A 24,987-nucleotide genomic window follows, 5' to 3' on the forward strand; every position below is an offset into this window, starting at 1 on the left:
ACTGTGGTGTATGATCTCCAGTCCATGCCTGCTGGAGATTTTCCTCTATAGAATCTGTTGTGTAGGATCTCAAGTCTCTGCATGTTGTAGGTTTTCCTCTATAGCAACTGTTGTCGTGGGTTTCCTGTCCATGCATGCTGGAGGTTTTCCTCTACGGAAATGTGGTGTAGGATCTCCAGTCCATGCCTTCTGGAGTTTTCCACTATAGAAACTGCGGTGTAGGATTTCCAGTCTATGCGTTCTGGAGGCTTTCCTCTATAGAAACTGTGTTGTAGGATTTCCAGTCCATGCTTGTTGGATATTTTCCTCTATAGAAACTGTGGTGGAGGATCTCCAGTCCACTCATGCTGGAGATATTCCTCTATAGAAACTGTTTTGTAGGATTTCTAGTCTATGCGTGCTGGACTTTTTCCTCAATAGAAACTGTGGTGGACGATCTCCTGTCTATGCGTGCCGGATGTTTTCCTCTGTAGAAACTGTGGTGTAGGATCTCCAGTCTATGCGTTCCTGAGGCTTTCCTCTATGGAAACTGGGTTGTAGTATTTCCAGTCCATGCGTGCTGGAGATTTTCTTCTTTTGAAACTGTGGTGTAGGATCTACAGTCCATGCTTGTTGGAGGTTTTCCTCTATAGATACTGTGGTGTAGGATCTCCAGTCCATGCGTGCTGGAGGTTTTCTTCTTTTGAAACTGTGGTGTAGGATCTACAGTTCATGCTGGTTGGATGTTTTCCTCTATAGAAACTGTGGTGGAGGATCTCCAGTGCACTCATGCTGGAGATATTCCTCTATAGAAACTGTGTTGTAGGATTTCCAGTTCATGCGTGCTGGAGGTTTTTCTCTGTAGAAGCTGTGTTGCAGGATCTCCAGTCCATGCGTGTTGGAGGTTTTCCTCTATAGAAACTGTGGTGTATGATCTCCAGTCCATGCCTGCTGGAGATTTTCCTCTATAGAATCTGTTGTGTAGGATCTCAAGTCTCTGCGTGTTGTAGGTTTTCCTCTATAGCAACTGTTGTCGTGGGTTTCCTGTCCATGCATGCTGGAGGTTTTCCTCTACGGAAATGTGGTGTAGGATCTCCAGTCCATGCCTTCTGGAGTTTTCCACTATAGAAACTGCGGTGTAGGATTTCCAGTCTATGCGTTCTGGAGGCTTTCCTCTATAGAAACTGTGTTGTAGGATTTCCAGTCCATGCGTGCTGGAGATTTTCCTCTATGGAAACTGTGGTGTAGGATCTCCAGTCTATATGTTCTGGAGGCTTTCCTCTATAGAAACTGTGTTGTAGGATTTCCAGTCCATGCGTGCTGGAGATTTTCCACTATAGAAACTGTGGTGTAGGATCTCCAGTCCATGCGTGCTGGAGGTTTTCTTCTTTTGAAACTGTGGTGTAGGATCTACAGTCCATGCTTGTTGGATGTTTTCCTCTATAGAAACTGTGGTGGAGGATCTCCAGTCCACTCATGCTGGAGATATTCCTCTATAGAAACTGTGTTGTAGGATTTCCAGTCCATGCGTGCTGGAGTTTTTCCTCAATAGAAACTGTGGTGGACGATCTTCTGTCTATGCGTGCCGGAGGTTTTCCTCTGTAGAAACTGTGGTGTAGGATCTCCAGTCTATGCGTTCTTGAGGCTTTCATCTATAGAAACTGTGTTGTAGTATTTCGAGTCCATGCGTGCTGGAGATTTTCCTCTATAGAAACTGTCGTGTAGGATCTCCAGTCCATGCGTGCTGGAGGTTTTCTTCTTTTGAAACTGTGGTGTAGGATCTACAGTCCATGCTTGTTGGAGGTTTTCCTCTATAGATACTGTGGTGTAGGATCTCCAGTCCATGCGTGCTGGAGGTTTTCTTCTTTTGAAACTGTGGTGTAGGATCCACAGTTCATGCTGGTTGGATGTTTTCCTCTATAGAAACTGTGGTGGAGGATCTCCAGTGCACTCATGCTGGAGATATTCCTCTATAGAAACTGTGTTGTAGGATTTCCAGTCCATGCATGCTGGACGTTTTCCTCTATAGAAACTGTGGAGGACGATCTTCTCTAAATGTGTGCCGGAGGTTTTCCTCTGTAGCAACTGTGGTGCAGGATCTCCAGTCGATGCATGCTGGAGGTTTTCATCTATAGAAACTGAGGTGCAGGATCTCCAGTCCATGCGTGCTGGATGTTTTCCTCTATAGAAACTGTGATGTACGATCTCCAGTCCATGCTTGTTGCAGGTTTTCCTCTCTAGAAACTGTGGTATAGTATCTGCAGTCCATGAGTGCTGGAGATTTTCCTCTCTAGAAACTGTGGTGTAGGATCTCCAGTCCGTGCGTGATGGAGGATTCCTCTATACAATCTGTGGTGTAGGATCTGCAATCAATTCGTGGTGTAGATTTTCTTCTATAGAAACTGTGGTGTGGGATCTCCGGTCCATGGGTGTTGTAGGTTTTCCTCTATAGAAGCTCTGGTGTAGGATCTGCAATCAATTCGTGGTGTAGATTTTCTTCTATAGAAACTGTGGTGTGGGATCTCCAGTCCATGGGTGTTGTAGGTTTTCCTCTATAGAAACTGTGGTGTAGTATCTCCAGTCCATGCGTGCTGTAGGTTTTCCTCTATAGAAACTGTTATGTAGGATCTCCAGTTCATGCATGCTGGAGGTTTTCCTCTATAGAATCTGTGGTGCAGGATCTCCAGTTCATGCCTACTGGAGGTTTTCGTCTGTAGAAGCTGTGATGTAGGATCTCCAGTCCATGCCTGCTGGATATTTTCCTCTATAGAAACTGTGTTGCAGGATCTCCAGTCCATGCGTGTTGGAGGTTTTCCTGTATAGAAACTGTTGTGTAGCATCACCAGTCTATGCATGTTGCAGCTTTTCCTCTATAGAAACTGTGGTGTAGTTTTTCCAGTCCATGCGTGCTGGAGATTTTCCTCTATAGAAACTGCGGTGCAGGATCTCCAGTCCATGCGTGCTGGAGGTTTTCTTCTTTTGAAACTGTGGTGTAGGATCCACAGTCCATGCTTGTTGGAGGTTTTCCTCTATAGATACTGTGGTGTAGGATCTCCAGTCCATGCGTGCTGGAGGTTTTCTTCTTTTGAAACTGTGGTGTAGGATCTACAGTTCATGCTTGTTGGATGTTTTCCTGTATAGAAACTGTGGTGGAGGATCTCCAGTGCACTCATACTGGAGATATTCCTCTATAGAAACTGTGTTGTAGGATTTCCAGTTCATGCGTGCTGGAGGTTTTCCTCTGTAGAAGCTGTGGTGTAGGATCTCCAGTCCATGCCTGCTGGAGATTTTCCTCTATAGAAACTGTGTTGCAGGATCTCCAGTCAATGCGTGTTGGAGGTTTTGCTCTATAGAAACTGTGGTGTATGATCTCCAGTCCATGCCTGCTGGAGATTTTCCTCTATAGAATCTGTTGTGTAGGATCTCAAGTCTCTGCGTGTTGTAGGTTTTCCTCTATAGCAGCTGTTGTGGTGGGTTTCCTGTCCATGCATGCTGGAGGTTTTCCTCTACGGAAATGTGGTGTAGGATCTCCAGTCCATGCCTGCTGGAGATTTTCCTCTATAGAAACTATGTTGCAGGATCTCCAGTCCATGAGTGTTGTAGGTTTTCCTCTATAGCAACTGTTGTGTTGGGTTTCCTGTCCATGCATGCTGGAGGTTTTCCTCTACGGAAATGTGGCGTAGGATCTCCAGTCCATGCCTTCTGGAGTTTTCCACTATAGAATCTGCGCTGTAGGATTTCCAGTCTATGCGTTCTGGAGGCTTTCCTCTATAGAAACTGTGTTGTAGGATTTCCAGTCCATGCGTGCTGGAGATTTTCCTCTATGGAAACTGTGGTGTAGGATCTCCAGTCTATATGTTCTGGAGGCTTTCCTCTATAGAAACTGTGTTGTAGGATTTCCAGTCCATGCGTGCTGGAGATTTTCCACTATAGAAACTGTGGTGTAGGATCTCCAGTCCATGCGTGCTGGAGGTTTTCTTCTTTTGAAACTGTGGTGTAGGATCTACAGTCCATGCTTGTTGGATGTTTTCCTCTATAGAAACTGTGGTGGATGATCTCCAGTCCACTCATGCTGGAGATATTCCTCTATAGAAACTGTGTTGTAGGATTTCCAGTCCATGCGTGCTGGAGTTTTTCCTCAATAGAAACTGTGGTGGACGATCTTCTGTCTATGCGTGCCGGAGGTTTTCCTCTGTAGAAACTGTGGTGTAGGATCTCCAGTCTATGCGTTCTTGAGGCTTTCCTCTATAGAAACTGTGTTGTAGTATTTCCAGTCCATGCGTGCTGGAGATTCTCCTCTATAGAAACTGTGGTGTAGGATCTCCAGTCCATGCGTGCTGGAGGTTTTCTTCTTTTGAAACTGTGGTGTAGGATCTACAAGCCATGCTTGTTGGAGGTTTTCCTCTATAGAAACTGTGGTGTAGGATCTCCAGTCCATGCGTGCTGGAGGTTTTCTTCTTTTGAAACTGTGGTGTAGGATCTACAGTTCATGTTTGTTGGATGTTTTCCGCTATAGAAACTGTGGTGGAGGATCTCCAGTGCACTCATGCTGGAGATATTCCTCTATAGAAACTGTGTTGTAGGATTTCCAGTTCATGCGTGCTGGAGGTTTTCCTCTGTAGAAGCTGTGTTGCAGGATCTCCAGTCCATGCGTGTTGGAGGTTTTCCTCTATAGAAACTGTGGTGTATGATCTCCAGTCCATGCCTGCTGGAGATTTTCCTCTATAGAATCTGTTGTGTAGGATCTCAAGTCTCTGCGTGTTGTAGGTTTTCCTCTATAGCAACTGTTGTCGTGGGTTTCCTGTCCATGCATGCTGGAGGTTTTCCTCTACGGAAATGTGGTGTAGGATCTCCAGTCCATGCCTTCTGGAGTTTTCCACTATAGAAACTGCGGTGTAGGATTTCCAGTCTATGCGTTCTGGAGGCTTTCCTCTATAGAAACTGTGTTGTAGGATTTCCAGTCCATGCGTGCTGGAGATTTTCCTCTATGGAAACTGTGGTGTAGGATCTCCAGTCTATATGTTCTGGAGGCTTTCCTCTATAGAAACTGTGTTGTAGGATTTCCAGTCCATGCGTGCTGGAGATTTTCCACTATAGAAACTGTGGTGTAGGATCTCCAGTCCATGCGTGCTGGAGGTTTTCTTCTTTTGAAACTGTGGTGTAGGATCTACAGTCCATGCTTGTTGGATGTTTTCCTCTATAGAAACTGTGGTGGAGGATCTCCAGTCCACTCATGCTGGAGATATTCCTCTATAGAAACTGTGTTGTAGGATTTCCAGTCCATGCGTGCTGGAGTTTTTCCTCAATAGAAACTGTGGTGGACGATCTTCTGTCTATGCGTGCCGGAGGTTTTCCTCTGTAGAAACTGTGGTGTAGGATCTCCAGTCTATGCGTTCTTGAGGCTTTCCTCTATAGAAACTGTGTTGTAGTATTTCCAGTCCATGCGTGCTGGAGATTTTCCTCTATAGAAACTGTGGTGTAGGATCTCCAGTCCATGCGTGCTGGAGGTTTTCTTCTTTTGAAACTGTGGTGTAGGATCTACAGTTCATGCTTGTTGGATGTTTTCCTCTATAGAAACTGTGGTGGAGGATCTCCAGTGCACTCATGCTGGAGATATTCCTCTATAGAAACTGTGTTGTAGGATTTCCAGTTCATGCGTGCTGGAGGTTTTCCTCTGTAGAAGCTGTGTTGCAGGATCTCCAGTCCATGCGTGTTGGAGGTTTTCCTCTATAGAAACTGTGGTGTATGATCTCCAGTCCATGCCTGCTGGAGATTTTCCTCTATAGAATCTGTTGTGTAGGATCTCAAGTCTCTGCATGTTGTAGGTTTTCCTCTATAGCAACTGTTGTCGTGGGTTTCCTGTCCATGCATGCTGGAGGTTTTCCTCTACGGAAATGTGGTGTAGGATCTCCAGTCCATGCCTTCTGGAGTTTTCCACTATAGAAACTGCTGTGTAGGATTTCCAGTCTATGCGTTCTGGAGGCTTTCCTCTATAGAAACTGTGTTGTAGGATTTCCAGTCCATGCTTGTTGGATATTTTCCTCTATAGAAACTGTGGTGGAGGATCTCCAGTCCACTCATGCTGGAGATATTCCTCTATAGAAACTGTTTTGTAGGATTTCTAGTCTATGCGTGCTGGACTTTTTCCTCAATAGAAACTGTGGTGGACGATCTCCTGTCTATGCGTGCCGGATGTTTTCCTCTGTAGAAACTGTGGTGTAGGATCTCCAGTCTATGCGTTCTTGAGGCTTTCCTCTATGGAAACTGGGTTGTAGTATTTCCAGTCCATGCGTGCTGGAGATTTTCTTCTTTTGAAACTGTGGTGTAGGATCTACAGTCCATGCTTGTTGGAGGTTTTCCTCTATAGATACTGTGGTGTAGGATCTCCAGTCCATGCGTGCTGGAGGTTTTCTTCTTTTGAAACTGTGGTGTAGGATCTACAGTTCATGCTGGTTGGATGTTTTCCTCTATAGAAACTGTGGTGGAGGATCTCCAGTGCACTCATGCTGGAGATATTCCTCTATAGAAACTGTGTTGTAGGATTTCCAGTTCATGCGTGCTGGAGGTTTTCCTCTGTAGAAGCTGTGTTGCAGGATCTCCAGTCCATGCGTGTTGGAGGTTTTCCTCTATAGAAACTGTGGTGTATGATCTCCAGTCCATGCCTGCTGGAGATTTTCCTCTATAGAATCTGTTGTGTAGGATCTCAAGTCTCTGCGTGTTGTAGGTTTTCCTCTATAGCAACTGTTGTCGTGGGTTTCCTGTCCATGCATGCTGGAGGTTTTCCTCTACGGAAATGTGGTGTAGGATCTCCAGTCCATGCCTTCTGGAGTTTTCCACTATAGAAACTGCGGTGTAGGATTTCCAGTCTATGCGTTCTGGAGGCTTTCCTCTATAGAAACTGTGTTGTAGGATTTCCAGTCCATGCGTGCTGGAGATTTTCCTCTATGGAAACTGTGGTGTAGGATCTCCAGTCTATATGTTCTGGAGGCTTTCCTCTATAGAAACTGTGTTGTAGGATTTCCAGTCCATGCGTGCTGGAGATTTTCCACTATAGAAACTGTGGTGTAGGATCTCCAGTCCATGCGTGCTGGAGGTTTTCTTCTTTTGAAACTGTGGTGTAGGATCTACAGTCCATGCTTGTTGGATGTTTTCCTCTATAGAAACTGTGGTGGAGGATCTCCAGTCCACTCATGCTGGAGATATTCCTCTATAGAAACTGTGTTGTAGGATTTCCAGTCCATGCGTGCTGGAGTTTTTCCTCAATAGAAACTGTGGTGGACGATCTTCTGTCTATGCGTGCCGGAGGTTTTCCTCTGTAGAAACTGTGGTGTAGGATCTCCAGTCTATGCGTTCTTGAGGCTTTCCTCTATAGAAACTGTGTTGTAGTATTTCCAGTCCATGCGTGCTGGAGATTTTCCTCTATAGAAACTGTCGTGTAGGATCTCCAGTCCATGTGTGCTGGAGGTTTTCTTCTTTTGAAACTGTGGTGTAGGATCTACAGTCCATGCTTGTTGGAGGTTTTCCTCTATAGATACTGTGGTGTAGGATCTCCAGTCCATGCGTGCTGGAGGTTTTCTTCTTTTGAAACTGTGGTGTAGGATCCACAGTTCATGCTGGTTGGATGTTTTCCTCTATAGAAACTGTGGTGGAGGATCTCCAGTGCACTCATGCTGGAGATATTCCTCTATAGAAACTGTGTTGTAGGATTTCCAGTCCATGCATGCTGGACGTTTTCCTCTATAGAAACTGTGGAGGACGATTTTCTCAAAATGTGTGCCGGAGGTTTTCCTCTGTAGCAACTGTGGTGCAGGATCTCCAGTCGATGCATGCTGGAGGTTTTCATCTATAGAAACTGAGGTGCAGGATCTCCAGTCCATGCGTGCTGGATGTTTTCCTCTATAGAAACTGTGATGTACGATCTCCAGTCCATGCTTGTTGCAGGTTTTCCTCTCTAGAAACTGTGGTATAGTATCTGCAGTCCATGAGTGCTGGAGATTTTCCTCTCTAGAAACTGTGGTGTAGGATCTCCAGTCCGTGCGTGATGGAGGATTCCTCTATACAATCTGTGGTGTAGGATCTGCAATCAATTCGTGGTGTAGATTTTCTTCTATAGAAACTGTGGTGTGGGATCTCAAGTCCATGGGTGTTGTAGGTTTTCCTCTATAGAAACTGTGGTGTAGTATCTCCAGTCCATGTGTGCTGGAGATTTCCTCTATAGAAACTGTTGTGTAGGGTCTCAAGTCCATGTGTGCTGGAGGTTTTCTTCTTTTGAAACTGTCGTGTAGGATCTACAGTCCCTGCTTGTTGGTGGTTTTCCTCTATAGAATCTGTGGTGTCGTATCTCCAGTCCATGCGTGCTGTAGGTTTTCCTCTATAGAAACTGTTGTGTAGGATCTCCAGTTCATGCATGCTGGAGGTTTTCCTCTATAGAATCTGTGGTGCAGGATCTCCAGTTCATGCCTACTGGAGGTTTTCGTCTGTAGAAGCTGTGATGTAGGATCTCCAGTCCATGCCTGCTGGATATTTTCCTCTATAGAAACTGTGTTGCAGGATCTCCAGTCCATGCGTGTTGGAGGTTTTCCTGTATAGAAACTGTTGTGTAGCATCACCAGTCTATGCATGTTGCAGCTTTTCCTCTATAGAAACTGTGGTGTAGTATTTCCAGTCCATGCGTGCTGGAGATTTTCTATAGAAACTGTGGTGTAGGATCTCCAGTCCATGCGTGCTGGAGGTTTTCTTCTTTTGAAACTGTCGTGTAGGATCTACAGACCCAGCTTGTTGGTGGTTTTCCTCTATAGAATCTGTGGTGTCGTATCTCCAGTCCATGCGTGCTGTAGGTTTTCCTCTATAGCAACTGCTGTGTAGGATCTCCAGTTCATGCGTGCTGGAGGTTTTCCTCTATAGAATCTGTGGTGCAGGATCTCCAGTTCATGCGTGCTGGAGGTTTTCCTCTGTAGAAGCTGTGGTGTAGGATCTCCAGTCCATGCCTGCTGGAGATTTTCCTCTATAGAAACTGTGTTGCAGGATCTCCAGTCCATGCGTGTTGGGGGTTTTCCTCGATAGAAACTGTGGTGTATGATCTCCAGTCCATGCCTGCTGGAGGTTTTCCTCTATAGAATCTGTTGTGTAGGGTCTCAAGTCTCTGCGTGTTGTAGGTTTTCCTCTATAGCAACTGTTGTGTTGGGTTTCCTGTCCATGCATGCTGGAGGTTATCCTCTACGGAAATGTTGTGTAGGATCTCCAGTCCATGCCTTCTGGAGTTTTCCACTATAGAAACTGTGGTGTAGGATTTATAGTCTATGCGTTCTGGAGGCTTTCCTCTATAGAAACTGTGTTGTAGGATTTCCAGTCCATGCGTGCTGGAGATTTTCCTCTATGGAAATGTGGTGTAGGATCTCCAGACTATGTGTTCTGGAGGCTTTCCTCTGAAGAAACTGTGTTGTAGGATATCCAGTCCATGCGTGCTGGAGATTTTCCTCTATAGAAACTGTTGTGTAGCATCTCCAGTCTATGCATGTTGCAGCTTTTCCTCTATAGAAACTGTAGTGTACTATTTCCAGTCCATGCGTGCAGGAGATTTTCTATAGAAACTGTGGTGTAGGATTTCCAGTCCATGCGTGTTGGAGGTTTTCTTCTTTTGAAACTGTCGTGTAGGATCTACAGTCCCTGCTTGTTGGTGGTTTTCCTCTATAGAATATGTGCTGTCGTATCTCCAGTCCATGCGTGCTGTAGGTTTTCCTCTATAGAAACTGTGTTGCAGGATCTCCAGTCCATGCGGGTTGGAGGTTTTCCTCTATAGAAACTGTGGTGTATGATCTCCAGTCCATGCCTGCTGGAGGTTTTCCTCTATAGAATCTGTTGTGTAGGATCTCAAGTCTCTGCGTGTTGTAGGTTTTCCTCTATAGCAACTGTTGTGTTGGGTTTCCTGTCCATGCATGCTGGAGGTTTTCCTCTACGGAAATGTGGTGTAGGATCTCCAGTCCATGCCTTCTGGAGTTTTCCACTATAGAAACTGTGGTGTAGGATTTCCAGTCTATGCGTTCTGGAGGCTTTCCTCTATAGAAACTGTGTTGTAGGATTTCCAGTCCATGCGTGCTGGAGATTTTCCTCTATAGAAACAGTGGTGTAGGATTTCCAGTCTATGCATGTTGCAGCTTTTCCTCTATAGAAACTGTGGTGTAGTATTTCCAGTCCATGCATGCTGGAGATTTTCCTCTATAGAAACTGTGGTGTAGGATCTCCAGTCCATGCGTGCTGGAGGTTTTCTTCTTTTGAAACTGTCGTGTAGGATCTACAGTCCCTGCTTGTTGGTGGTTTTCCTCTATAGAATCTGTGGTGTCGTATCTCCAGTCCATGCGTGCTGTAGGTTTTCCTCTATAGCAACTGTTGTGTAGGATCTCCAGTTCATGCGTGCTGGAGGTTTTCCTCTATAGAATCTGTGGTGCAGGATCTCCAGTTCATGCGTGCTGGAGGTTTTCCTCTATAGAATCTGTTGTGTAGGATCTCTAGTCTCTGCGTGTTGTAGGTTTTCCTCTATAGCAACTGTTGTGTTGGGTTTCCTGTCCATGCATGCTGGAGGTTTTCCTCTACAGAAATGTGGTGTAGGATCTCCAGTCCATGCCTTCTGGAGTTTTCCACTATAGAAACTGTGGTGTAGGATTTCCAGTCCATGCGTGCTGGAGATTTTCCTCTATAGAAACAGTGGTGTAGGATTTCCAGTTCATGCGTGCTGGAGGTTTTCCTCTGTAGAAGCTGTGGTGTAGGATCTCCAGTCCATGCCTGCTGGAGATTTTCCTCTATAGAAACTGTGTTGCAGGATCTCCAGTCCATGCGTGTTGGAGGTTTTCCTCTATAGAATCTGTGGTGTCGTATCTCCAGTCCATGCGTGCTGTAGGTTTTCCTCTATAGCAACTGTTGTGTAGGATCTCCAGTTCATGCGTGCTGGAGGTTTTCCTCTATAGAATCTGTGGTGCAGGATCTCCAGTTCATGCGTGCTGGAGGTTTTCCTCTATAGAATCTGTTGTGTAGGATCTCTAGTCTCTGCGTGTTGTAGGTTTTCCTCTATAGCAACTGTTGTGTTGGGTTTCCTGTCCATGCATGCTGGAGGTTTTCCTCTACAGAAATGTGGTGTAGGATCTCCAGTCCATGCCTTCTGGAGTTTTCCACTATAGAAACTGTGGTGTAGGATTTCCAGTCCATGCGTGCTGGAGATTTTCCTCTATAGAAACAGTGGTGTAGGATTTCCAGTTCATGCGTGCTGGAGGTTTTCCTCTGTAGAAGCTGTGGTGTAGGATCTCCAGTCCATGCCTGCTGGAGATTTTCCTCTATAGAAACTGTGTTGCAGGATCTCCAGTCCATGCGTGTTGGAGGTTTTCCTCTATAGAAACTGTGGTGTATGATCTCCAGTCCATGCCTGCTGGAGGTTTTCCTCTATAGAATCTGTTGTGTAGGATCTCAAGTCTCTGCGTGTTGTAGGTTTTCCTCTATAGCAACTGTTGTGTTGGGTTTCCTGTCCATGCATGCTGGAGGTTATCCTCTACGGAAATGTGGTGTAGGATCTCCAGTCCATGCCTTCTGGAGTTTTCCACTATAGAAACTGTGGTGTAGGATTTACAGTCTATGCGTTCTGGAGGCTTTCCTCTATAGAAACTGTGTTGTAGGATTTCCAGTCCATGCGTGCTGGAGATTTTCCTCTATGGAAACTGTGGTGTAGGATCTCCAGTCTATGTGTTCTGGAGGCTTTCCTCTATAGAAACTGTGTTGTAGGATTTCCAGTCCATGCGTGCTGGAGATTTTCCTCTATAGAAACTGTTGTGTAGCATCTCCAGTCGATGCATGTTGCAGCTTTTCCTCTATAGAAACTGTAGTGTACTATTTCCAGTCCATGCGTGCAGGAGATTTTCTATAGAAACTGTGGTGTAGGATTTCCAGTCCATGCGTGTTGGAGGTTTTCTTCTTTTGAAACTGTCGTGTAGGATCTACAGTCCCTGCTTGTTGGTGGTTTTCCTCTATAGAATCTGTGGTGTTGTATCTCCAGTCCATGCGTGCTGTAGGTTTTCCTCTATAGCAACTGTTGTGTAGGATTTCCAGTCCATGCGTGCTGGAGGTTTTCCTCTATAGAATCTGTGGTGCACGATCTCCAGTTCATGCGTGCTGGAGGTTTTCCTCTGTAGAAGCTGTGGTGTAGGATCTCCAGTCCATGCCTGCTGGAGATTTTCCTCTATAGAATCTGTGGTGTCGTATCTCCAGTCCATGCGTGCTGTAGGTATTCCTCTATAGCAACTGTTGTGTAGGATTTCCAGTCCATGTGTGCTGGAGGTTTTCCTCTATAGAATCTGTGGTGCAGGATCTACAGTCCCTGCTTGTTGGAGGTTTTCCTCTATGGAAACTGTGGTGTATGATCTCCAGTCCATGCCTGCTGGAGGTTTTCCTCTATAGAATCTGTTGTGTAGGATCTCAAGTCTCAGCGTGTTGTAGGTTTTCCTCTATAGCAACTGTTGTGTTGGGTTTCCTGTCCATGCATGCTGGAGGTTTTCCTCTACAGAAATGTGGTGTAGGATCTCCAGTCCATGCCTTCTGGAGTTTTCCACTATAGAAACTGTGGTGTAGGATTTCCAGTCCATGCGTGCTGGAGATTTTCTCTATAGAAACAGTGGTGTAGGATTTCCAGTTCATGCGTGCTGGAGATTTTCCTCTGTAGAAGCTGTGGTGTAGGATCTCCAGTCCATGCCTGCTGGAGATTTTCCTCTATAGAAACTGTGTTGCAGGATCTCCAGTCCATGCGTGTTGGAGGTTTTCCTCTATAGAAACTGTGGTGTATGATCTCCAGTCCATGCCTGCTGGAGGTTTTCCTCTATAGAATCTGTTGTGTAGGATCTCAAGTCTCTGCATGTTGTAGGTTTTCCTCTATAGCAACTGTTGTGTTGGGTTTCCTGTCCATGCATGCTGGAGGTTATCCTCTACGGAAATGTGGTGTACGATCTCCAGTCCATGCCTTCTGGAGTTTTCCACTATAGAAACTGAGGTGTAGGATTTCCAGTCTATGCGTTCTGGAGGCTTTCCACTATAGAAACTGTGTTGTAGGATTTCCAGTCCATGCGTGCTGGAGATTTTCCTCTATGGAAACTGTGGTGTAGGATCTCCAGTCTATGTGTTCTGGAGGCTTTCCTCTATAGAAACTGTGTTGTAGGATTTCCAGTCCATGCGTGCTGGAGATTTTCCTCTATAGAAACTGTTGTGTAGCATCTCCAGTCTATGCTTGTTGCAGCTTTTCCTCTATAGAAACTGTAGTGTACTATTTCCAGTCCATGCGTGCAGGAGATTTTCTATAGAAACTGTGGTGTAGGATTTCCAGTCCATGCGTGTTGGAGGTTTTCTTCTTTTGAAACTGTCGTGTAGGATCTACAGTCCCTGCTTGTTGGTGGTTTTCCTCTATAGAATCTGTGGTGTCGTATCTCCAGTCCATGCGTGCTGTAGGTTTTCCTCTATAGCAACTGTTGTGTAGGATTTCCAGTCCATGCGTGCTGGAGGTTTTCCTCTATAGAATCTGTGGTGCAGGATCTCCAGTTCATGCGTGCTGGAGGTTTTTCTCTGTAGAAGCTGTGGTGTAGGATCTCCAGTCCATGCCTGCTGGAGATTTTCCTCTATAGAAACTGTGTTGCAGGATCTCCAGTCCATGCCTGCTGGAGATTTTCCTCTATAGAAACTGTGTTGCAGGATCTCCAGTCCATGCGTGTTGGAGGTTTTCCTCTATAGAAACTGTGGTGTATGATCTCCAGTCCATGCCTGCTGGAGGTTTTCCTCTATAGAATCTGTTGTGTAGGGTCTCAAGTCTCTGCGTGTTGTAGGTTTTCCTCTATAGCAACTGTTGTGTTGGGTTTCCTGTCCATGCATGCTGGAGGTTATCCTCTACGGAAATGTTGTGTAGGATCTCCAGTCCATGCCTTCTGGAGTTTTCCACTATAGAAACTGTGGTGTAGGATTTATAGTCTATGCGTTCTGGAGGCTTTCCTCTATAGAAACTGTGTTGTAGGATTTCCAGTCCATGCGTGCTGGAGATTTTCCTCTATGGAAACTGTGGTGTAGGATCTCCAGACTATGTGTTCTGGAGGCTTTCCTCTGAAGAAACTGTGTTGTAGGATATCCAGTCCATGCGTGCTGGAGATTTTCCTCTATAGAAACTGTTGTGTAGCATCTCCAGTCTATGCATGTTGCAGCTTTTCCTCTATAGAAACTGTAGTGTACTATTTCCAGTCCATGCGTGCAGGAGATTTTCTATAGAAACTGTGGTGTAGGATTTCCAGTCCATGCGTGTTGGAGGTTTTCTTCTTTTGAAACTGTCGTGTAGGATCTACAGTCCCTGCTTGTTGGTGGTTTTCCTCTATAGAATATGTGCTGTCGTATCTCCAGTCCATGCGTGCTGTAGGTTTTCCTCTATAGAAACTGTGTTGCAGGATCTCCAGTCCATGCGGGTTGGAGGTTTTCCTCTATAGAAACTGTGGTGTATGATCTCCAGTCCATGCCTGCTGGAGGTTTTCCTCTATAGAATCTGTTGTGTAGGATCTCAAGTCTCTGCGTGTTGTAGGTTTTCCTCTATAGCAACTGTTGTGTTGGGTTTCCTGTCCATGCATGCTGGAGGTTTTCCTCTACGGAAATGTGGTGTAGGATCTCCAGTCCATGCCTTCTGGAGTTTTCCACTATAGAAACTGTGGTGTAGGATTTCCAGTCTATGCGTTCTGGAGGCTTTCCTCTATAGAAACTGTGTTGTAGGATTTCCAGTCCATGCGTGCTGGAGATTTTCCTCTATAGAAACAGTGGTGTAGGATTTCCAGTCTATGCATGTTGCAGCTTTTCCTCTATAGAAACTGTGGTGTAGTATTTCCAGTCCATGCATGCTGGAGATTTTCCTCTATAGAAACTGTGGTGTAGGATCTCCAGTCCATGCGTGCTGGAGGTTTTCTTCTTTTGAAACTGTCGTGTAGGATCTACAGTCCCTGCTTGTTGGTGGTTTTCCTCTATAGAATCTGTGGTGTCGTATCTCCAGTCCATGCGTGCTGTAGGTTTTCCTCTATAGCAACTGTTGTGTAGGATCTCCAGTTCATGCGTGCTGGAGGTTTTCCTCTATAGAATCTGTGGTGCAGGATCTCCAGTTCATGCGTGCTGGAGGTTTTCCTCTATAGAATCTGTTGTGTAGGATCTCTAGTCTCTGCGTGTTGTAGGTTTTCCTCTATAGCAACTGTTGTGTTGGGTTTCCTGTCCATGCATGCTGGAGGTTTTCCTCTACAGAAATGTGGTGTAGGATCTCCAGTCCATGCCTTCTGGAGTTTTCCACTATAGAAACTGTGGTGTAGGATTTCCAGTCCATGCGTGCTGGAGATTTTCCTCTATAGAAACAGTGGTGTAGGATTTCCAGTTCATGCGTGCTGGAGGTTTTCCTCTGTAGAAGCTGTGGTGTAGGATCTCCAGTCCATGCCTGCTGGAGATTTTCCTCTATAGAAACTGTGTTGCAGGATCTCCAGTCCATGCGTGTTGGAGGTTTTCCTCTATAGAATCTGTGGTGTCGTATCTCCAGTCCATGCGTGCTGTAGGTTTTCCTCTATAGCAACTGTTGTGTAGGATCTCCAGTTCATGCGTGCTGGAGGTTTTCCTCTATAGAATCTGTGGTGCAGGATCTCCAGTTCATGCGTGCTGGAGGTTTTCCTCTATAGAATCTGTTGTGTAGGATCTCTAGTCTCTGCGTGTTGTAGGTTTTCCTCTATAGCAACTGTTGTGTTGGGTTTCCTGTCCATGCATGCTGGAGGTTTTCCTCTACAGAAATGTGGTGTAGGATCTCCAGTCCATGCCTTCTGGAGTTTTCCACTATAGAAACTGTGGTGTAGGATTTCCAGTCCATGCGTGCTGGAGATTTTCCTCTGTAGAAGCTGTGGTGTAGGATCTCCAGTCCATGCCTGCTGGAGATTTTCCTCTATAGAAACTGTGTTGCAGGATCTCCAGTCCATGCGTGTTGGAGGTTTTCCTCTATAGAAACTGTGGTGTATGATCTCCAGTCCATGCCTGCTGGAGGTTTTCCTCTATAGAATCTGTTGTGTAGGATCTCAAGTCTCTGCATGTTGTAGGTTTTCCTCTATAGCAACTGTTGTGTTGGGTTTCCTGTCCATGCATGCTGGAGGTTATCCTCTACGGAAATGTGGTGTACGATCTCCAGTCCATGCCTTCTGGAGTTTTCCACTATAGAAACTGAGGTGTAGGATTTCCAGTCTATGCGTTCTGGAGGCTTTCCACTATAGAAACTGTGTTGTAGGATTTCCAGTCCATGCGTGCTGGAGATTTTCCTCTATGGAAACTGTGGTGTAGGATCTCCAGTCTATGTGTTCTGGAGGCTTTCCTCTATAGAAACTGTGTTGTAGGATTTCCAGTCCATGCGTGCTGGAGATTTTCCTCTATAGAAACTGTTGTGTAGCATCTCCAGTCTATGCTTGTTGCAGCTTTTCCTCTATAGAAACTGTAGTGTACTATTTCCAGTCCATGCGTGCAGGAGATTTTCTATAGAAACTGTGGTGTAGGATTTCCAGTCCATGCGTGTTGGAGGTTTTCTTCTTTTGAAACTGTCGTGTAGGATCTACAGTCCCTGCTTGTTGGTGGTTTTCCTCTATAGAATCTGTGGTGTCGTATCTCCAGTCCATGCGTGCTGTAGGTTTTCCTCTATAGCAACTGTTGTGTAGGATTTCCAGTCCATGCGTGCTGGAGGTTTTCCTCTATAGAATCTGTGGTGCAGGATCTCCAGTTCATGCGTGCTGGAGGTTTTCCTCTGTAGAAGCTGTGGTGTAGGATCTCCAGTCCATGCCTGCTGGAGATTTTCCTCTATAGAAACTGTGTTGCAGGATCTCCAGTCCATGCCTGCTGGAGATTTTCCTCTATAGAAACTGTGTTGCAGGATCTCCAGTCCATGCGTGTTGGAGGTTTTCCTCTATAGAAACTGTGGTGTATGATCTCCAGTCCATGCCTGCTGGAGGTTTTCCTCTATAGAATCTGTTGTGTAGGGTCTCAAGTCTCTGCGTGTTGTAGGTTTTCCTCTATAGCAACTGTTGTGTTGGGTTTCCTGTCCATGCATGCTGGAGGTTATCCTCTACGGAAATGTTGTGTAGGATCTCCAGTCCATGCCTTCTGGAGTTTTCCACTATAGAAACTGTGGTGTAGGATTTATAGTCTATGCGTTCTGGAGGCTTTCCTCTATAGAAACTGTGTTGTAGGATTTCCAGTCCATGCGTGCTGGAGATTTTCCTCTATGGAAACTGTGGTGTAGGATCTCCAGACTATGTGTTCTGGAGGCTTTCCTCTGAAGAAACTGTGTTGTAGGATATCCAGTCCATGCGTGCTGGAGATTTTCCTCTATAGAAACTGTTGTGTAGCATCTCCAGTCTATGCATGTTGCAGCTTTTCCTCTATAGAAACTGTAGTGTACTATTTCCAGTCCATGCGTGCAGGAGATTTTCTATAGAAACTGTGGTGTAGGATTTCCAGTCCATGCGTGTTGGAGGTTTTCTTCTTTTGAAACTGTCGTGTAGGATCTACAGTCCCTGCTTGTTGGTGGTTTTCCTCTATAGAATATGTGCTGTCGTATCTCCAGTCCATGCGTGCTGTAGGTTTTCCTCTATAGAAACTGTGTTGCAGGATCTCCAGTCCATGCGGGTTGGAGGTTTTCCTCTATAGAAACTGTGGTGTATGATCTCCAGTCCATGCCTGCTGGAGGTTTTCCTCTATAGAATCTGTTGTGTAGGATCTCAAGTCTCTGCGTGTTGTAGGTTTTCCTCTATAGCAACTGTTGTGTTGGGTTTCCTGTCCATGCATGCTGGAGGTTTTCCTCTACGGAAATGTGGTGTAGGATCTCCAGTCCATGCCTTCTGGAGTTTTCCACTATAGAAACTGTGGTGTAGGATTTCCAGTCTATGCGTTCTGGAGGCTTTCCTCTATAGAAACTGTGTTGTAGGATTTCCAGTCCATGCGTGCTGGAGATTTTCCTCTATAGAAACAGTGGTGTAGGATTTCCAGTCTATGCATGTTGCAGCTTTTCCTCTATAGAAACTGTGGTGTAGTATTTCCAGTCCATGCATGCTGGAGATTTTCCTCTATAGAAACTGTGGTGTAGGATCTCCAGTCCATGCGTGCTGGAGGTTTTCTTCTTTTGAAACTGTCGTGTAGGATCTACAGTCCCTGCTTGTTGGTGGTTTTCCTCTATAGAATCTGTGGTGTCGTATCTCCAGTCCATGCGTGCTGTAGGTTTTCCTCTATAGCAACTGTTGTGTAGGATCTCCAGTTCATGCGTGCTGGAGGTTTTCCTCTATAGAATCTGTGGTGCAGGATCTCCAGTTCATGCGTGCTGGAGGTTTTCCTCTATAGAATCTGTTGTGTAGGATCTCTAGTCTCTGCGTGTTGTAGGTTTTCCTCTATAGCAACTGTTGTGTTGGGTTTCCTGTCCATGCATGCTGGAGGTTTTCCTCTACAGAAATGTGGTGTAGGATCTCCAGTCCATGCCTTCTGGAGTTTTCCACTATAGAAACTGTGGTGTAGGATTTCCAGTCCATGCGTGCTGGAGATTTTCCTCTATAGAAACAGTGGTGTAGGATTTCCAGTTCATGCGTGCTGGAGGTTTTCCTCTGTAGAAGCTGTGGTGTAGGATCTCCAGTCCATGCCTGCTGGAGATTTTCCTCTATAGAAACTGTGTTGCAGGATCTCCAGTCCATGCGTGTTGGAGGTTTTCCTCTATAGAATCTGTGGTGTCGTATCTCCAGTCCATGCGTGCTGTAGGTTTTCCTCTATAGCAACTGTTGTGTAGGATCTCCAGTTCATGCGTGCTGGAGGTTTTCCTCTATAGAATCTGTGGTGCAGGATCTCCAGTTCATGCGTGCTGGAGGTTTTCCTCTATAGAATCTGTTGTGTAGGATCTCTAGTCTCTGCGTGTTGTAGGTTTTCCTCTATAGCAACTGTTGTGTTGGGTTTCCTGTCCATGCATGCTGGAGGTTTTCCTCTACAGAAATGTGGTGTAGGATCTCCAGTCCATGCCTTCTGGAGTTTTCCACTATAGAAACTGTGGTGTAGGATTTCCAGTCCATGCGTGCTGGAGATTTTCCTCTATAGAAACAGTGGTGTAGGATTTCCAGTTCATGCGTGCTGGAGGTTTTCCTCTGTAGAAGCTGTGGTGTAGGATCTCCAGTACATGCCTGCTGGAGATTTTCCTCTATAGAAACTGTGTTGCAGGATCTCCAGTCCATGCGTGTTGGAGGTTTTCCTCTATAGAAACTGTGGTGTATGATCTCCAGTCCATGCCTGCTGGAGGTTTTCCTCTATAGAATCTGTTGTGTAGGATCTCAAGTCTCTGCGTGTTGTAGGTTTTCCTCTATAGCAACTGTTGTGTTGGGTTTCCTGTCCATGCATGCTGGAGGTTATCCTCTACGGAAATGTGGTGTAGGATCTCCAGTCCATGCCTTCTGGAGTTTTCCACTATAGAAACTGTGGTGTAGGATTTACAGTCTATGCGTTCTGGAGGCTTTCCTCTATAGAAACTGTGTTGTAGGATTTCCAGTCCATGCGTGCTGGAGATTTTCCTCTATGGAAACTGTGGTGTAGGATCTCCAGTCTATGTGTTCTGGAGGCTTTCCTCTATAGAAACTGTGTTGTAGGATTTCCAGTCCATGCGTGCTGGAGATTTTCCTCTATAGAAACTGTTGTGTAGCATCTCCAGTCGATGCATGTTGCAGCTTTTCCTCTATAGAAACTGTAGTGTACTATTTCCAGTCCATGCGTGCAGGAGATTTTCTATAGAAACTGTGGTGTAGGATTTCCAGTCCATGCGTGTTGGAGGTTTTCTTCTTTTGAAACTGTCGTGTAGGATCTACAGTCCCTGCTTGTTGGTGGTTTTCCTCTATAGAATCTGTGGTGTTGTATCTCCAGTCCATGCGTGCTGTAGGTTTTCCTCTATAGCAACTGTTGTGTAGGATTTCCAGTCCATGCGTGCTGGAGGTTTTCCTCTATAGAATCTGTGGTGCACGATCTCCAGTTCATGCGTGCTGGAGGTTTTCCTCTGTAGAAGCTGTGGTGTAGGATCTCCAGTCCATGCCTGCTGGAGATTTTCCTCTATAGAATCTGTGGTGTCGTATCTCCAGTCCATGCGTGCTGTAGGTATTCCTCTATAGCAACTGTTGTGTAGGATTTCCAGTCCATGTGTGCTGGAGGTTTTCCTCTATAGAATCTGTGGTGCAGGATCTACAGTCCCTGCTTGTTGGAGGTTTTCCTCTATGGAAACTGTGGTGTATGATCTCCAGTCCATGCCTGCTGGAGGTTTTCCTCTATAGAATCTGTTGTGTAGGATCTCAAGTCTCAGCGTGTTGTAGGTTTTCCTCTATAGCAACTGTTGTGTTGGGTTTCCTGTCCATGCATGCTGGAGGTTTTCCTCTACAGAAATGTGGTGTAGGATCTCCAGTCCATGCCTTCTGGAGTTTTCCACTATAGAAACTGTGGTGTAGGATTTCCAGTCCATGCGTGCTGGAGATTTTCTCTATAGAAACAGTGGTGTAGGATTTCCAGTTCATGCGTGCTGGAGGTTTTCCTCTGTAGAAGCTGTGGTGTAGGATCTCCAGTCCATGCCTGCTGGAGATTTTCCTCTATAGAAACTGTGTTGCAGGATCTCCAGTCCATGCGTGTTGGAGGTTTTCCTCTATAGAAACTGTGGTGTATGATCTCCAGTCCATGCCTGCTGGAGGTTTTCCTCTATAGAATCTGTTGTGTAGGATCTCAAGTCTCTGCATGTTGTAGGTTTTCCTCTATAGCAACTGTTGTGTTGGGTTTCCTGTCCATGCATGCTGGAGGTTATCCTCTACGGAAATGTGGTGTACGATCTCCAGTCCATGCCTTCTGGAGTTTTCCACTATAGAAACTGAGGTGTAGGATTTCCAGTCTATGCGTTCTGGAGGCTTTCCACTATAGAAACTGTGTTGTAGGATTTCCAGTCCATGCGTGCTGGAGATTTTCCTCTATGGAAACTGTGGTGTAGGATCTCCAGTCTATGTGTTCTGGAGGCTTTCCTCTATAGAAACTGTGTTGTAGGATTTCCAGTCCATGCGTGCTGGAGATTTTCCTCTATAGAAACTGTTGTGTAGCATCTCCAGTCTATGCTTGTTGCAGCTTTTCCTCTATAGAAACTGTAGTGTACTATTTCCAGTCCATGCGTGCAGGAGATTTTCTATAGAAACTGTGGTGTAGGATTTCCAGTCCATGCGTGTTGGAGGTTTTCTTCTTTTGAAACTGTCGTGTAGGATCTACAGTCCCTGCTTGTTGGTGGTTTTCCTCTATAGAATCTGTGGTGTCGTATCTCCAGTCCATGCGTGCTGTAGGTTTTCCTCTATAGCAACTGTTGTGTAGGATTTCCAGTCCATGCGTGCTGGAGGTTTTCCTCTATAGAATCTGTGGTGCAGGATCTCCAGTTCATGCGTGCTGGAGGTTTTCCTCTGTAGAAGCTGTGGTGTAGGATCTCCAGTCCATGCCTGCTGGAGATTTTCCTCTATAGAAACTGTGTTGCAGGATCTCCAGTCCATGCGTGTTGGAGGTTTTCCTCTATAGAAACTGCGGTGTATGATCTCCAGTCCATGCCTGCTGGAGGTTTTCCTCTATAGAATCTGTTGCGTAGGATCTCAAGTCTCTGCGTGTTGTAGGTTTTCCTCTATAGCAACTGTTGTGTTGGGTTTCCTGTCCATGCATGCTGGAGGTTTTCCTCTACGGAAATGTGGTGTAGGATCTCCAGTCCATGCCTTCTGGAGTTTTCCACTATAGAAACTGTGGTGTAGGATTTCCAGTCTATGCGTTCTGGAGGCTTTCCTCTATAGAAACTGTGTTGTAGGATTTCCAGTCCATGCGTGCTAGAGATTTTCCTCTATAGAAACAGTGGTGTAGGATTTCCAGTCCATGCGTGCTGGAGATTTTCCTCTATAGAAACTGTGTTGTAGGATTTCCAGTCCATGCGTGCTGGAGATTTTCCTCTATAGAAACTGTTGTGTAGCATCTCCAGTCTATGCATGTTGCAGCTTTTCCTCTATAGAAACTGTGGTGTAGGATTTCCAGTCCATGCGTGTTGGAGGTTTTCTTCTTTTGAAACTGTCGTGTAGGATCTACAGTCCCTGCTTGTTGGTGGTTTTCCTCTATAGAATCTGTGGTGTCGTATCTCCAGTCCATGCGTGCTGTAGGTTTTCCTCTATAGCAACTGTTGTGTAGGATCTCCAGTTCATGCGTGCTATAGGTTTTCCTCTATAGAATCTGTGGTGCAGGATCTACAGTCCCTGCTTGTTGGAGGTTTTCCTCTATGGAAACTGTCGTGTATGATCTCCAGTCCATGCCTGCTGGAGGTTTTCCTCTATAGAATCTGTTGTGTAGGATCTCAAGTCTCTGCGTGTTGTAGGTTTTCCTCTATAGCAACTGTTGTGTTGGGTTTCCTGTCCATGCATGCTGGAGGTTTTCCTCTACAGAAATGTGGTGTAGGATCTCCAGTCCATGCCTTCTGGAGTTTTCCACTATAGAAACTGTGGTGTAGGATTTCCAGTCCATGCGTGCTGGAGATTTTCCTCTATAGAAACTGTGGTGTAGGATTTCCAGTTCATGCGTGCTGGAGGTTTTCCTCTGTAGAAGCTGTGGTGTAGGATCTCCAGTCCATGCCTGCTGGAGATTTTCCTCTATAGAAACTGTGTTGCAGGATCTCCAGTCCATGCGTGTTGGAGGTTTTCCTCTATAGAAACTGTGGTGTATGATCTCCAGTCCATGCCTGCTGGAGGTTTTCCTCTATAGAATCTGTTGTGTAGGATCTCAAGTCTCAGCGTGTTGTAGGTTTTCCTCTATAGCAACTGTTGTGTTGGGTTTCCTGTCCATGCATGCTGGAGGTTTTCCTCTACAGAAATGTGGTGTAGGATCTCCAGTCCATGCCTTCTGGAGTTTTCCACTATAGAAACTGAGGTGTAGGATTTCCAGTCTATGCGTTCTGGAGGCTTTCCACTATAGAAACTGTGTTGTAGGATTTCCAGTCCATGCGTGCTGGAGATTTTCCTCTATGGAAACTGTGGTGTAGGATCTCCAGTCTATGTGTTCTGGAGGCTTTCCTCTATAGAAACTGTGTTGTAGGATTTCCAGTCCATGCGTGCTGGAGATTTTCCTCTATAGAAACTGTTGTGTAGCATCTCCAGTCTATGCTTGTTGCAGCTTTTCCTCTATAGAAACTGTAGTGTACTATTTCCAGTCCATGCGTGCAGGAGATTTTCTATAGAAACTGTGGTGTAGGATTTCCAGTCCATGCGTGTTGGAGGTTTTCTTCTTTTGAAACTGTCGTGTAGGATCTACAGTCCCTGCTTGTTGGTGGTTTTCCTCTATAGAATCTGTGGTGTCGTATCTCCAGTCCATGCGTGCTGTAGGTTTTCCTCTATAGCAACTGTTGTGTAGGATTTCCAGTCCATGCGTGCTGGAGGTTTTCCTCTATAGAATCTGTGGTGCAGGATCTCCAGTTCATGCGTGCTGGAGGTTTTCCTCTGTAGAAGCTGTGGTGTAGGATCTCCAGTCCAAGCCTGCTGGAGATTTTCCTCTATAGAAACTGTGTTGCAGGATCTCCAGTTCATGCGTGTTGGAGGTTTTCCTCTATAGAAACTGCGGTGTATGATCTCCAGTCCATGCCTGCTGGAGGTTTTCCTCTATAGAATCTGTTGTGTAGGATCTCAAGTCTCTGCGTGTTGTAGGTTTTCCTCTATAGCAACTGTTGTGTTGGGTTTCCTGTCCATGCATGCTGGAGGTTTTCCTCTACGGAAATGTGGTGTAGGATCTCCAGTCCATGCCTTCTGGAGTTTTCCACTATAGAAACTGTGGTGTAGGATTTCCAGTCTATGCGTTCTGGAGGCTTTCCTCTATAGAAACTGTGTTGTAGGATTTCCAGTCCATGCGTGCTAGAGATTTTCCTCTATAGAAACAGTGGTGTAGGATTTCCAGTCCATGCGTGCTGGAGATTTTCCTCTATAGAAACTGTGTTGTAGGATTTCCAGTCCATGCGTGCTGGAGATTTTCCTCTATAGAAACTGTTGTGTAGCATCTCCAGTCTATGCATGTTGCAGCTTTTCCTCTATAGAAACTGTGGTGTAGGATTTCCAGTCCATGCGTGTTGGAGGTTTTCTTCTTTTGAAACTGTCGTGTAGGATCTACAGTCCCTGCTTGTTGGTGGTTTTCCTCTATAGAATCTGTGGTGTCGTATCTCCAGTCCATGCGTGCTGTAGGTTTTCCTCTATAGCAACTGTTGTGTAGGATCTCCAGTTCATGCGTGCTATAGGTTTTCCTCTATAGAATCTGTGGTGCAGGATCTACAGTCCCTGCTTGTTGGAGGTTTTCCTCTATGGAAACTGTCGTGTATGATCTCCAGTCCATGCCTGCTGGAGGTTTTCCTCTATAGAATCTGTTGTGTAGGATCTCAAGTCTCTGCGTGTTGTAGGTTTTCCTCTATAGCAACTGTTGTGTTGGGTTTCCTGTCCATGCATGCTGGAGGTTTTCCTCTACAGAAATGTGGTGTAGGATCTCCAGTCCATGCCTTCTGGAGTTTTCCACTATAGAAACTGTGGCGTAGGATTTCCAGTCTATGCGTGCTGGAGATTTTCCTCTATAGAAACAGTGGTGTAGGATTTCCAGTTCATGCGTGCTGGAGGTTTTCCTCTGTAGAAGCTGTGGTGTAGGATCTCCAGTCCATGCCTGCTGGAGATTTTCCTCTATAGAAACTGTGTTGCAGGATCTCCAGTCCATGCGTGTTGGAGGTTTTCCTCTATAGAAACTGTGGTGTATGATCTCCAGTCCATGCCTGCTGGAGGTTTTCCTCTATAGAATCTGTTGTGTAGGATCTCAAGTCTCTGCGTGTTGTAGGTTTTCCTCTATAGCAACTGTTGTGTTGGGTTTCCTGTCCATGCATGCTGGAGGTTATCCTCTACGGAAATGTGGTGTAGGATC

The sequence above is a fragment of the Hypanus sabinus genome, chromosome 8, assembly GCF_030144855.1.
Source record: "Hypanus sabinus isolate sHypSab1 chromosome 8, sHypSab1.hap1, whole genome shotgun sequence".
NCBI lineage: Eukaryota > Metazoa > Chordata > Chondrichthyes > Myliobatiformes > Dasyatidae > Hypanus > Hypanus sabinus.